Here is a 13,429-nt window from a genome sequence, read left to right as displayed (position 1 = left end):
GTTTTGATTAAAAATAACACAATAAAAATCAAAATAAATAAAGATGTCCAGTAAGTGTTACTGTAATGATTCATTTCAATTATTAATACAAAATTGGACTTTGTTAAAATAACCTTTTCACAGAAATCTTATATCCCAATATTCAGGAAATATATAACCCATAAAAAATATCTGTATCACAGTAAAGAGAACCATAGCACAAAGAAAAATAATTAAATTGATAATACTGATTGTTAAAAGATTTTTTAATCAATATAATAGTGTAAAAATATCATATACATAAAATAATATAGCAGTTCAACTATCGAAAACATTTTGAAATGTAACAAAACTTCTTTTACATACATATTTTCCAACTCCCACACAGGTCTGACAGCATACAACTCGGGAATGTCCACCAGATTAATATAAGCAATGCAAAGAAATTGTTTAGACATGGCTTTCTGCATGAGGTTTTTTATAATCTGTTTCACATCTGATTCTAGATCTGGTTTTATTTATAATTCACAATTTCAGCCAATTTACTTTGATGGACCTTTTGGCTCTAAGTCATAATACATATTTATTTTTTCCTTGACTTTATATCCATTTGCTAGCAGCATTGTATATAAAGGATTGCCTTCCCATGTTGATAGGTCTATAATGAGCTACAAATCAATAAATATAACAGCTATTAATTGTAATTAATGTTATATTGAAGCAAAGCTTTCCCAGGACACACCAAAGATCATCAACCAATGGTACTAGTGACAATGCTACATAAATATTTAAATATCAATAGAATAATGATCATTAAATTATTGTACCTGAATGACTTCAGAGATTTTGAAGACAAATATAACCAGTGTTAAAGGAAGTCAACAACATGTTATGTTTTCTTTCTATTCTTACATATATAATCAATAGATATAAAGGTGGAAATCTATTTCACTAGGGATATTAACTGACAACAATTATATATTGCAAGGCTAAACAAATGGTAATGACATTTGTATTGGATATTATGTATTAGTTATACGGAGAGCCTATGTTGATGCTACAATCAAAGTTATGGTTACAGAACAGGACTGGAAAAATTGAAATGAATATGAATGAAAGTCCAATCCTGAATTTGGCGAAACAGGTTTTTAAACTCTGTAAAAATTACAAACACAACAGTGTTTTTTTCTCTTTTTGTGTCTGAAAGGGTTTTTAATCTAATCTATTTGCATATAATATTCTGCAGCTTTTTTTGAAAGTATTAATAGAATACTAAAACAATAACAACGAGCATTCTGTGAGTATTGCATGGCAATACATAGTCCCCTGGCCTACTAGTTAAAAAATCATAGGCGGATCCAGGGGGTGGGGTGGGGTGGGGGGTGGGGGGTGGGGGGGGGGGGGGTGCTGGCCCCCTCTTTCGTGGGAAAAATTTGGTTGATTATATAGGGAATCACTGATGCATGACTGGAGTGCATCCCCCCCCCCCCCCCCCCCCCCCCCCCTTTAGGAAAAGATCTGGATCTGCCACTGAAAATCATTGTATTGGAACAAAACTCTAACTAGATCTATAACTTGTCATGGTGTAATCTACATAACAATTAACAGATTCAATATATTCAAGCAATAGGCAAAGTGTGGAAAACTGATTATTTGGATAAATTTTCTAAGTTCAAGGACCATAACTCTGCAAAAAATCATCAGACCGGAACAAAATTCAACCTTGATCTGTAACTTGTCATGATAAAACTATATATCAAATTTCAAATCAATATCTTCAAAGAAGAATGAAAGTGTGGAAAACTGATTTTCCAGACTGAATGACAGATGGACAGACAAACGGAGTGCAAACCTAAAGTCCCCTTCGATGTCGTCGGTAGGGACTAAAAACAAAACCAATTACAACCCATTTCCTGTTAACTTTCAGATGGCCTATTGACTGTGATGCATTACTTCTTGCACTAAGCCACAACATGTATAAGAAACATTGAATGATGAACTGTAAAGTTCAAGGTAATAAAGAATTTGGAATTTGGGATGTCACAATCTATTTTGTCATAAATCTTTTGTAAATTGCATGGGAGTAACCAGATGCTCCGCAGGGCGCAGCTTTATACGACCACAGAGGTCGAACCCTGAACGGTTGAGGCAAGTATGGACACAACATTCAAGCTTGATTCAGCTCTGAACTTGGATTGTGATTAAATAGTTGACACAGCATAGGTTTCTGACACAGAATGAATGTGGTCTAATGAACTTAAAATTTTTTTTTTGCCTTTGAGCAATTCACTATGCTGTTGAATATTAATCCTCTCAAAAAAATGTTTGAAGAAATTTTCTTTTTATTTATGAAATCTGAAATGAGAAAAATTTAACCCCCCCCCTCTCTCCCATTATTTTTTCACATCCCCCTTTCCCTTTTTCCAAAACTGATCTCAATTCAAATTTCTAATGGAGTTTGCAACAATAACTACTCATTTAAATACATCATAAAATATTAAAATGTAAAATAAAGTGCTTGTTGTCACTGAATGATAAAGATTGTTTTAATTTATCAGTTGGTAGTAAAAGTAAATATACATTGTATAGTGTATAAAACAATGATTTAAGTTGATTCAACTACTATTCTGGACAAAGAAAGATAACTGAGTTACTCCAATCGAAAATTCCTTGCTATTGCACAATATTGTGCAATTAGATATTTCTTGCTATTGAGCAATACTGTGCAATTGAAAATATTTGCTATTGCACAATACTGTGCAACTGAAGATTTCTTGCTATTGCGCAATACTGTGCAATTGAAAATTTCTTGCTATTGCACAATACTGTGCAATTGAAGATTTCTTGCTATTGCTGAATACTGTGCAATTGAAAATTTCTTGCTATTGCACAATACTTAATATAATAATTTTGGATCCTGATTTGAACCAACTTGAAAACTGGTCCCATAATCAAAAATCTAAGTACATGTTTAGATTCAGCATATCAAAAAAGCCTGTCGTCCTGAATATGCATGAAATATTTGCCACTGGACGTTAAGCAACCAACAATCAATCAAAAAAGCCCAAGAATACAATTTTTGTTAAAATCAAACTTAGTTTAATTTTGGACCCTTTGGACTTTAATGTAGACCAATTTGAAAAGGGGACCAAAAATTAAGAATCTACATACACAGTTAGATTTGGCATATCAAAGAAACCCCAATTATTCAATTTTTGATAAAAATCAAACAAAGTTTAATTTTGGACCCCGATTTGGACCAACTTGAAAACTGGGCCAATAATCAAAAATCTAAGTACATTTTTAGATTCAGCATATCAAAGAACCCCAAGGATTCAATTTTTGTTAAAATCAAACTAAGTTTAATTTTGGATCCTTTGGACCTTAATGTAGACTAATTTGAGAACAGGACCAAAAATTAAGAATTTACATACACAGTTAGATTCAGCATATCAAAGAACCCCAATTTTTCAATTTTTGATGAAATCAAACAAAGTTCAATTTTGGACCCTTTGGGCCCCTTATTCCTAAACTGTTGGGACCCAAACTCCCAAAATTAAACCCAACCTTCCTTTTATGGTCATAAACCTTGTGTTTAAATTTCATAGATTTCTATTTACTTATACTAAAGTGATGGTGCGAAAACCAAGAATAATGCTTATTTGGGCCCCTTTTTGGCCCCTAATTCCTAAACTGTTGGGACCTTAACTCCCAAAATAAATCCCAACCTTCCTTTTGTGGTCATAAACCTTGTGTTTAAATTTCATTGATTTCTATTCACTTATACTAACACTTATACTAAAGTTATTGTGCGAAAACCAAGAATAATGCTTATTTTGGCCCTTTTTTGGCCCCTAATTCCTAAACTGTTGAAACCAAAACTCCAAAAATCAATCCCAACCTTCCTTTTGTGATCATAAACCTTGTGTTAAAATTTCATAGATTTCTATTCACTTTTACTAAAGTTAGAGTGCAAAAACTAAAAGTATTCGGACGACGACGACGCCAACGTGATACCATTATACCAAAAAATTTTCAATTTTTGCGGTCGTATAAAAAATGACTAATCAACTTTTGGGTATAAACAATATTCCCAGTCTGAACAATATACATACAAAAAAGCCTCATAAATGACATCTTCCATGAAGCTGGGAATTTTTTTCTTCTATTTTAAGGGGTTCTTTGACCTACTAATTTTAACAGATTTTATCATGCATGTATGCTGCATGCATGGTCAGTTTATATAAGCCCCCTCCCAAATAGTATTTATCACTCAAATTACCAACAAAACATTGTAAACAAAAGTATTACCTGGTCCTGGTTGTTCTCCCTCTTTGGCAGTACCTGTCCATCGACTTGTCGTAGAAACAAAGGCAGATGATGACATATAATGCTTGGGTTGTCCTTCATAATTAACTGTTTCATAACTTCCTGGTCCTGGTTGTGGAGGAGTATCAGGTAATGGCATAGCAGGGGCAGATATACATAAATAATGCTTCCTCCTGTATAATCAAATATTTCAAATTTATTAGCATTGCTTTTATGGGTAAATATAATATTAAGTTACAACAAAGAGTGCACACGCTGCCCTACTGACCACTGATTTTATGTTGAAAGTCTTTAAGACGAAGGGTTGATACATGCATCACATAGACATACAATTCACACTTTTTAAGATCTATGACAATGATGTCAAGGTCAGATAAATCCTGTAAGACAGACAGGTACACCTTATAATTATTCCATGCATCAAATATAGTTGTCTTATTGCTTAAAGTATTTGAAAAACATACAAAAACATCAATAATAACCAAAGAAAGAAACATAGAAATGAGGTCAAGGTCAGATGATTCCTACAAGACTGACAGGTACCCATTACAATAATTTCTGATGATACAGCACATATGGTTGATCTACGGTTATAGTATCTGAGAAACTAACGTAATCATGTTACTTAAACCTTGGTCACTGATCAATGATGTGAGGTTGTGGACAGGTGAACCCTATTTGACAGACATGTACTGATGTAGACATTGCAAGGAACCCATATACCATATATAAATATCTTATTACTCATAATAAGTGTAGAATTTTCATGAGAAAAAAAACGTATATTTTTTGTTAAAGAGTTGCTTTACCATGAAAATGTGGTCAAGGACAAATGGATATACAATAGACAAATACTTCTTCATCAAATAAGGTATCTGCATACAAAGGATTAATTAAGCATCCAGGTCTTATAACCTTTCGGAAATATACAGCTTTATACAAATAAATTATGCTGCTGGTGGCATATAGTAAAAACATATGTCTCCCAAACTGCAACTCTTCCAAGGGTGAGACAAAACACATTCATCACACTTTATGCAAAGTATTTTTTTAAATTATAAAACTATTTAAAAATCCATTTAAGCTTACTTTATAAAACAAAGTTTAAGTAGATGTCTGGAACTTTTATAATAGGCCATTGTTATTCAAATCACTTATAAATATGAAAATATCTTTTAAAAACAAAGTAAATACTATAACTAAGACAATAATGATCTGATCATTATAGAAAAATATGTACAAATCATATATATGATGATGACTGATAAGCAAATGAGTTAACATCTTATGCTATAGGTTCATAGTTATTTGTTGGATATTATGGATTTGTGGGTTAATGTGTATCACTGTAAGAAGTTCAAATATTTTATAGGCCTGCAGACTGAAGCAAATCTATGAAATCAAATACGGACAGAAATACAGAATCCACAGTTCACCCTATCATATTCTATTGGGTAGTAAAATTAGTAAAACTTACGGGAATAACTGTTTTTTTGCTGGGTCTATTGCTTCATGTGGTTTATATGCTCCCTGGACCAGGTACCTTTATTAAACATAAAACACACAAAATTTATACTAAAATCAGACAGAAGAAGTGAAAATCATCTTTTATATTTCAACTCAAACCAGCTTAAAGATCTCTTTTCACTTTTATTTAATTTAATTCAAAACTTTAACAGTTTATTAAATAGTATGAAGATAAAGTTTGTTAGGTACATATGTGGTAGACAATACACCATAATCCATCCTTACTATAGGAGAGTGTATGAAAACCCCTAAAAACAGATTCAAGTGTTACAGAACACTTCAAATAAAAAAAAAATATTTTGTTTGTGTGTAATTTTAAGAACAAAAGTGTGAATAAGCCTATAATAACTGAGAAGTCAATACTCTGTGTACTTACAGCAGCAGGACTTGGTGCCATCTGTCTTTTTGACTTTGATTTAAAAACTTGATAATGGAACTTTTACATTCTGATGAAGAAGGGAATCATTCACATCATAATGACCTGTAAACAAAACATTTATATCTGTAAAGAACAATGCATATCAAAATTAATTATATATATTTATTTATTTGCTAATTTTCTTATGATCACTGAACATAAGCATTTGGTTTCTAACTGCATTTCCTATAAGACATTTGAATCTCTTTTAATTTGATTTGATTTTTGGTGTTTTAACACCACATTTAAGTAAAGCTTTTATGCTATTTCGTGGCCGCCAGTTTTTATTGGCGGAGGAAGCCCAGAGATAACTAATGACCTGATTCCCTTTTTTATTAGCAAATAAATCAATAACAAATTATTAAACAACATATATATATATGGTTACTGAAATGACAGACTCATGGTAATTTAAACCCTTAGTTTGCTGTCTCATTGATGTATACACCCTTATATCTTTTTATTCATAGAGGTAAATAATTTATTGTTAATTTATCAATAACAATTATTTTCTACATCATCACCAATTACTTAATATAAATGTCAGATGTGTCTGATGTAGACGAAACGCTAGTGTCTGGCATACTAAATTATAATCCTGTACTGCCTTTGATAACTATCAGAACAATTTCATTACATTTGCTGTAAAAATTTTCACTAATTTTACCTGTAAAATGTTTTGATACTTGGTAAAGCTTACAATATACAACACATGAAAGTTTTTAACGACCTTGACTGGCTATACAGCCCTTGCATGGTCGGGTAACAATATTTACCAGGAGCTGGATTATTTGCAGAAGCGTTGACATTTATCGCTTCTCGTTTGGACTGAGATTTGAATGCAGCTCCAGCTGTGACATTATTGGTCTTTCCAAATTTAGAATTTAATACCTGCAAATAAATTCATGTAAGATTTCAGACAGTTTATTTTATTGTTTAGTTATCAAATGAATTATCTCCCCTGAGAGACTGAAAAGTGATTTTTTTTATTGGCTGAGCTCTAAATTAACATCTAGCACTTTCACATAAATTGGAAGATATGAGTAAATCATACAAAACATGATCAAAGATGTGAAGAGTAAAATCAAACAAAAACTAGATTCCCACATGCTCTCAAATATGACCAAGAACATATGAAGAGCCTCAAAAGGCCACTTTGTGATCAATGTTGCTATTTTTTCTTAAATACAATAAGTGAATGAGTAAATAAATCATATAAAAGACTTATAAAGAAATTGTGATAAATTGAAAATAAGTGTCAATTCATTCTTATAAAAGTACTCCAGTTTTACTAAAATTCTTTGTGAATGTAATACAATAGGTTACAATGTTTAAGGTTAACATCCTGGTTTGTTGAGTGCAGACATCAAGTGTTTCTCATGAGAGAAAAACCTTGTGGTTTACCCACTTGTTTTTTGCAACTTTATTTTAGGAAGAAATGACTTTTGGTAATCAAAAAGGAGATGTGGAGTATATCGTTAAAATTCAACCCAACTACACATATAACAAATAAATATCTACTAGTGTCTGTACAATATGTCAAGCTCTTATCACATCCACTCATTTTGGTTGCCTATGTAAACCATCATTAAAATCACAACGTCTTTCTATGTAAATCATGACGGCGTCCTGATTTGTCTAAATGTAACATTGTAATCTATATTTTTGTTACTATTTTATTGTCAAGCATTGAAAGTCAAGGCTGATGCTGATGGGCATTCATTTTTCCCTGTGAGTCGATTAAGCCATGACAGGGAGGATTAATCATCTTGATATTGCTGTGTAATTTCTAGTAAGCATTGTTGTGTCTTTTAGCAACAAATCATTTAAAAATGTTATTTTACTGATCTTTTAAAAGTATCTTTTGGAGGATTGTCTCCTATTCATTGATGCCCTCCCCCTCCCCAAATAAACAGTTACCTACATCATATGTATTTGGTGCTGGTTTCTTTCCACTTTATCTGAGATTTTAGCAATGGGCTTATGGAAGTTGCTGCTGTTCTCTGATTTATTGAAATCTTTCCTAGTGACCAACATACTAGGTAAACCATAAACCCCAGGTCCTGTGCTGCCGTTATGTAGTATTTTACACCTCGCTTACTCTACAATATATAAAACAAAAATATCAAATAATCAAAACCTATTTTATAGATTATACATCCTTGTTATAGATAACAGGAGTAACTTGCAAACTGTATGCTCTTATATTATTTCAATAAAATTACATAATTTTTATCTATATATATTTATGAACTTGATTTTTTATAACCAATTTAGCAAACAAGAAAGGGGCAAGTAAATGCTGCAAAAGAACATCAATTTAACCATCTTGTTTAAAGCCAAAAATATACATTTTTAATTAGCACATATCAACATTCACAGTTTACAACAAATGTTTTAAAAAGTGTGATAGTATACATTTGGTATGAGTATGAACATCAAATGATGTCTGTGACTTAATTTTTTGGCAGTAAATTTCAACATGTTAAAACATGTGACTATTGCAAATAAGAACTATGCACCACAAAAACAAAATGTAAAAAAACTGTTACCACAGAGATATGTCTCGCTTTTTTGTAATTTTGATAATGCAAATGTTGAAATAAAAAATATCAACATTTTAAGATGTAAGTTTAGCAAATATTCAAAGTCAATGAACTATGACTGAAGGTACATGGCTAAACAATCTCCATGGAAATGAGATGTGCCAATGCTAATACAAACTGCATACCAAATACCATTGACTTATCATAAGTAGTTTTCTTTAAACAAATCTAAACACAAACTATTACATGTAAACTAAGCAAAATTCAAAGTCAATAAACCATAACTGAGGGGGAGTGTAAAAAAAATTCCAAGGTAATGAGATGTGACAATGTTAATAAAATACAACTGCATACCAAGTATCATTGACCTACCACTACTGGTTCCCCGTAAACTGACCTAATTCACAAACTAATACATGAAAACTAAGCAAAAGTCAATAGACCATGACTGAGGGGGCGGGGCCAAATAATCTCCATTAAAATGAGGTTTGCCAATGCTTATACAACTGCATACCAATTATCATTAACCTAGGACTAGTGGTTCCCCATAAACTGACCTAATCACAAACTAATATATTATAACTAATCAAAAATTTCAGTCAATAGACCATGAATGAGGGGGCTGGGCCAAATAATCTCCATGGTAATGAGATGTGCTAATGCTTATACAATTGCATACCAATTATCATTACTTTACCACTAGTGGTTCCCCATAAACTGACCTAATCACAAACTAATACATGAAAACTAAGTAAAAGTTTCAAAGTCAACTGACCATAACTGAGGGGCGGGGTCAAATAGTCTCCATGGTAATGAGATGTGCCAATACATATACAACAGCATACCAAATATCTTTGACTTAACACTAGTAGTCACCATAAACTAGACCTAATCACAAACTAATAGATTGTTGACGCCGTTGTCACCGACGCCAGAAACAGCATACCCATGTCTCATTTTTGACTCCGTCCAGCGAGACAATTACAAGTTACTACAGTTTGTAGAAATAATGTAGGCGACTAAGGTAAGTCAATGTACCTAATTAACCACCAATTATGACCTGTACACAATAAAAAACATAATTGAGTTGAGTAGAAACATATAGAAATTATTTCTAAAGATAAATAAAAAAAATACTACCTTTGAAGCAAATCCTCCTGTTCCTTTCTTAGAGAAAGAAGAACTGTTGTTTATCCATGGTTTCATGTCTAACATAATTTCCAGACCAGGGGCATCTGTCTGTATAGAGTAAATTTATGCAAACTTTAATTATTTTTCCAAACAACTAATAGTATGCACAACATACAGATCTAAAATTTGCTTACACACTAAAACACAACACTTTTGTTTTCCTTGGTTGACATAAGAATAGCAGTTAAGGTTATAAGACAATGATGACAGCTGCACCCCATTTTTTAAAACCTTTTTACCTATAATATCTTTGTTTTACTTTGCACACTGTTATCAATATAATGGATTCTATGTGAGAGGCTTAGTTAACTTTAAAACCAGGTTTTAATCCACCATTTTTACATATAAGGAAATGCCTGTACCAAGTCAGGTATGACTGTTGTTTACCATTTGTTTCAACTGTTAATGCTTTTAATTTTGCGATTTGATAAAGGACTTTACGTTTTGAATTTTCCTTGGAGCACAGTATTTTTGCGATTATACTTTTTTATAAAGCTACACACCAAATATAAATCCTTTCCTTTTATTCAATTCAATATTTTATTGGAAAGAGCACAATAGAGGCGTGATCCAAATACAGACAATTATAATATTAAAACAACACATAAATAAAAATAAAGATTCATGTAACAAGTCATGAGCCAATTCTATGTATACAAATACATTATAAACTGATATTGAAATCAAGAAAACTTTCATTAATAAAACTTCCATACCAGGATTTTTCTTTGGGGACAGATTCAAGCAGTACTAGAACTGCTTTTGGTTTTTGTGACATCAGTAAAAATAGTAACGTCAATACATGTTTAAAAATTATGAACAGAATTAAGCAAAATTCTATTCACTTCTTTTTAAATGCAGAAAGTCATATAACAATAACACTTTAGGGGATGCTGCAGAAAATTTATTAAACATGTTTCGATTCCTATGACACTGTCATCAGGATAATAACATTTGCACTTAAAAATTTCCATTTATTGTGTCAGATGACCATGTCTAATTGCTATGAACTGGTAATACGTTCACCTCCAGAAAAGAAAGCAGATTTTTATCAGCAATAGAGAAGGGATAAGGTGTCTGCCCAATGCTAGGCTGTGTTGTTGTAAAAGAGACAGAAGTAAAAGTGCAGGTTCCAACCCTGGTCTGGGAGGAAGTAGAGAATCTAAACTTCTCTAAGTCTAACATTTGTTGTGCTGATTTTTTTAAATTCTAGGCACTTTATATAATTATCCTTGATTATAAAATAAACTTTCTATTCATCTACAAAATGCTATTCAAGTAAAATATGAAGGCAAACATTTTGATAGCAAGATAAAAGTGTTCATCTCTGTAATAATTTATTTGTTTTAATATTACCATTGCCTCATCAAAACGGAAGCGTTTTGCTTGGCCTAAGAATCCTCTTTTATCTGCATTATCTGTTACAATAGTTTGATATCTACTTGGTATTGATGCAGTTGCAGCAACAATTCCATGACCTGCAAATAAACATGATTGCTAAATAATGATATTAACAGATGATATAAAATATTGATTTACAGATGAAAATAATATAAAGTAATTAGTATAGAGCACTATGTGTACACTGTATAATATATATTTAGTAAGAACTCCAATAACTTTTCTAAAGCTAAAAATATAAGCAAGACAGGAACCTTGAAACATGTTGTGTACAAAAGAAGCTCTTACAACAAAAACATAAATTTGGTCTCCTACATACAAATGTACAATATAAAAATAAGGTTGTGTTGTACATGTACATGTATGATTGCAAAATAAAGTCAAATATTCACCAAAGACAAATTTAAGCTGGTTTGGCAATTTTTCATTTTGCCTTAATATTTTATATGTGTTTTGTTTTTCCCATTTTCCTGTTTGTTTCTTCTTTTTTATAAATTGCTGGCCCTAGAACTAAATGCATATCAGGACAAGACATGATAATGTATTATGAATATTAACCTGCTTTATTCTAGAGCCATACTGATTGACCTTTGTCCTGAAAGAGTTAAAGGTTTCGGCGTACATGTACACAACATCTACAAATACCCAATCAGTGTAACAAACATGTTGAACCATTAAAATGGACACCACTAGCTGAGAGATAATTTAAAACAAGATTTATTTTAAAGGGGAGGAATGTAATAGGAATGGTTTGTTACCCTTTTCATTATTTATAATTTCACTGTTAATTTATTTGCTTTAAAACATTCATTTCTTTTTGCTTTAATTATTCTATTTAGTGTTGATATGTTGAGAAAGACTGACGTTTGAGTTTTTTTATTTATGTGACATGTGAGATAATTTCAATGCCATTTTGAAAAACCTTATTTAATTGAAATAATTATAAATAATATTTGAATCTAAACTTCTCACCTACAGACATGTTCCCTGTCTGAGTGCAATGCACATTAAAAAAAACCAAATTAATTTGAAATAATGAGTCAACAATAAGACGGTTTGTCATGATGTGTTCGATGCTAAGTAAAATAAAATAAAAGTTGTTACCTTGGTAAGACTAAAAAAATTGTAAGAGTTCTGTGAAACACAGTGTCTCGCCTACTTTATGAATGTTATTAATGATTTTTTACTTTATTTTATTTCAAATGTTCAATAAAATAACAATTTTCCTCATTCTATATCAATACCAAACCCAAATTAATTCTGAAATAACTGAATTCTTTCAATGGTTCAGTTAATGAATTTGGTAACTGTTACCTAGAACTGATGTGCTTAGTGCAAACCTGAAAGTGGGCAATTGAGAATACATTACACCTTAATGATATTGGACCGCCATTACTGCACATCACACAGGTTCCCATCAAATTTTGACATCATAATACAAAATATCTAACGTCACAATGGAAAAGTGATTGTTGTATGACTGCAATAGTTCATTCTATATCAATACCAAAACCAAATAAATTCTTAAGTAACTGAATTCTTTAATGGTTCAGTAATTGAATTTGGTAACTGTTACCTAATTCCTTAACGTTACCGAATTTCAGAGTTTTCCAGAACTGATGTGCTTAGTGCAAACCTGAAAGTGGGCAATTGAGAATACACCTTATCACTATTCAGTCTATTGACCGCCATTACTGGACATCACACAGGTTCCCGTAAAATTTTGATATCATAACAGTCTGTCCAAACTGGTTTAGGGTATGTCTGATCAAAAAAGAAATTTGAACTTTTCTACTATATATTCAACCAAAATATCTTAAAAGTTCTGTCTGACCGAATGTTTTTTTGTCTGACATGTTGTCGGACAGAGTTTGGGATATACTCAGTGTCATAATACAAAATATCTGACAGCACAATGGAAAACTGATTGTTGTATGACGTCAATATTTCATGTGGGACAGATTCTCTGGTCAGTTGGGAATAGCAATAAGGTGTAAGGGAGCGATATGGATTTGAGTAAACCATGATTCATTGGATG

The 13,429-nt window shown here is 31.7% G+C and overlaps 1 pseudogene; it reads right to left on the bottom strand.

Annotated features, from left to right (window-relative positions):
• Positions 1 to 230: 230 nt before the first annotated feature.
• LOC139507978 (O(6)-methylguanine-induced apoptosis 2-like) lies at positions 231 to 11,487 on the bottom strand (annotated as a pseudogene).
• Positions 11,488 to 13,429: the final 1,942 nt, after the last annotated feature.

The sequence above is a fragment of the Mytilus edulis genome, unplaced genomic scaffold (genome assembly GCF_963676685.1).
Source record: "Mytilus edulis unplaced genomic scaffold, xbMytEdul2.2 SCAFFOLD_1802, whole genome shotgun sequence".
NCBI lineage: Eukaryota > Metazoa > Mollusca > Bivalvia > Mytilida > Mytilidae > Mytilus > Mytilus edulis.
Note: the sequence above shows the minus strand (reverse complement) of the source record. Positions and strands in the feature narration are given on the sequence as shown.